Source organism: Tupaia chinensis, unplaced genomic scaffold (genome assembly GCF_000334495.1).
Source record: "Tupaia chinensis unplaced genomic scaffold, TupChi_1.0 Scaffold138400_2, whole genome shotgun sequence".
In the NCBI taxonomy this organism is placed as follows: domain Eukaryota; kingdom Metazoa; phylum Chordata; class Mammalia; order Scandentia; family Tupaiidae; genus Tupaia; species Tupaia belangeri.
In genome coordinates, this window is record NW_006198298.1 from 548,260 (window position 1) to 550,950 (window position 2,691).

The window sequence follows — 2,691 nt, forward strand, 5'->3', positions numbered from 1 at the left end:
CTGGAGTATGTGGGGAACACGGGGAGCCTCGGTCCCACAGCTCTCGGACCCCGCCCCGTGGAACCGCCCAGGCGCCCACAGCCTCAGTTAGCCCGCCAGGCCCAGTTACCCCTTCTGCTTTTCCCCTTAGTCGCCCAGACGAACCGCTGCAGCCAATAACTGCTCGGTATTCCTTGAGCCAATCACAGCCCTGCAAGAAGCCCTGTGCGGCCTATTAAGAGAGGCCCACGTACTCACAGACCTATCCACGCTCGGCTCCTGCGTCAGCCTTTCACCGCAGGCGGCTGGCTTAGGCGCAAGCTCCACAAACTACTCCTCCACCTCAACCCCCCCTCCCTCCCCTGGCCCCGCCCTTCTGGGGGACTCCCTTTGGGGCTGCCAAGCTGGTGGGAGCGGAGTTTGGCATCCGGGTCTTTTTGCTCCTGATTCCCAGTTTCCAAAATCTAGGCGCATAAAGGATTTTAATCGATTGTTGGATTTGTTTTGATGCAAATCGTGAGGGAGTAGGAATTCTTTCGAACACAGGAAGGCCCTAAAATTCATATTCCTCACTCCTCTTCTCCCTTCAGGAGCCTTACCCCATAACCTCCTGAACCCTCTTCTGTGCTTTTTAAAAACTTCCACCTAAAATTGCACAAGTACTTAGTAAAATAATGGTGTATTGTCTGCCTGTTAAAACTGTGATGGTCTTTAATCCAAAAGGTATGTCTTATAGGTCACGGACTTTTTTTTTTTTTTTTTTTTTGGAGAGATTTTCACTGTAGGGCGTGTGTGCTCGCCAGACAGACAGAGAGAGACATAGAGACAGAAAGCGAGAAATCACCCCCCAGGGGGGATGGTCACGCTGCAATCCCTTCTCCTCCATTCTCCTCTCGGGATCTTGGGCACGCACACGTGCCCGGCGTGAGTTTTAAGCCACCGGGTCCGGGACACGAACCGCGGTCGACTACGTGGGAGTCCAGCGACATAGCCATTACGCTAACTGCTGGTTCCCTAGGTCACGGACTTTTGAATACCCTAGGCCTGGCCTGAGTCCTAACTAGGTGCTCAATGAAACATTTGTCAAATAAACGTACCACTGTATGTATGTTAGTGAGGAAGCATTTATAACCTTTCCCCTATCCCTTCTCAAAGAAATTGACTGGTGTGTGGAGGGAGGGGATGTGGAGTTGTTGTAAAGGGGTTTTCCTCATGGACTTTATAACCTGGTTGAAGACATAAGCACTGCCACGTAAAACAATCAGATCTTTTCTAAGCAAAAGGTACAGAATTTGTCTCAAGACATTTTTTAAAAATGGATATCTTAAATGCAAATATAGCATTTGCTATACTTGGGTCAGGCTACAATATACATGTATTCCTTATGTAATAGAAAAGATAAGTTGGTTTCTCTGAGGTACAATACTTTGACCTTGGTAGGACATCAAATAGGTTCAGGTTCTAAACTGGTTATCTTTTTACTTTCCCATGCTCACTCACATCTAATATGTACGTTAAATGAGCATCTGACTTAACTTGAACATTAAGGACGTTCCCTTTTTCACTTCCTGTCCTTTATTGCACAATCAGGAAGAAAAGTACATGTGCTTAAGTATTGGAAATTACTGCATATTTAAGTTCCAGATCTTAGGCAATTAGGTCTTTGCTCAGTGCACACTTTTTCTTCTTCAGCTTGAGATGAAAATTCTATGTAGGGGGACCAGCAGTTAGCATACTGGCTATGTCGTTGAACTCTCATATAGTTGACCGCAGTTTGAGTCTCAGACCCGGTGGCTTAAACTCACGCTGGGCGCATGTGCATGCGAGTCCAAGATCCTGAGAGGAGAATGGAGGAGAAGGGATTGCAGTGTGGCCATCCCCCCTGGGAGGTTATTTTTTGCTTTCTGTCTCTCTGTCTTTCTGGCAAGCACATGTGCCCTATAGCAAAAACAACAACAACAACAACAACAACAACAAACAAAAAAACAAAAACAACAACAAAAAAACAACCAACCAACAAACAACAACCAAAAACTCTCCAAAAAAAAATTCTATGTAGGAATGTTTTTGGATAAGATGCTCACTAGATATTTTATTATATATTCATAGAATATTCAAACTGTGACCATTATGTAGAGCAGTGGAGGAAGCAAAGATCCAGAGAGATAGAGACTACTCTGTGGTCACAATGAGAGTGATCAAGCAGGGACTAGAAACCCCCAGAGTCTGCTAGCCAGTGCCTCCCCCTCCCTGAAATTTGGTCCCCTCTAATTCATGTGAAATAAAGAAGTAAAGAAGTATCTGCTTCAGCTTTCTGATGCCTATGGAAGCTCTGTCCCACAGTGGTGCTGTTCCTCTTAATTAAAAAACAACATAACAAAAGTAATTTTAGAGAAACAATCTCTGAAACTCATTGTTTTGAAGTATTTGCTAATGAGAACTGCAAACATAAAACCAAATCTGTGCCAACAGTGATCTTTTTAAGGACCCTTAAACAATAGTGAAGATAAAGTTGCCTGCCTGTTCACTCTCATCCCATAATTACCTAATCACACCAAAAAAAAAGGAAAATTAAATTTTAAAAACTGGGGACTTAGAAAGCCAATAAACAAAGCTAGTGCTAATACTAGGACTCTCTCATGCTCTTTCTTTGTCTCTTACTCTTTTTTTCCTTTCTCCCTCTCCTTTACCACGAATTCTCATCGCTACTTC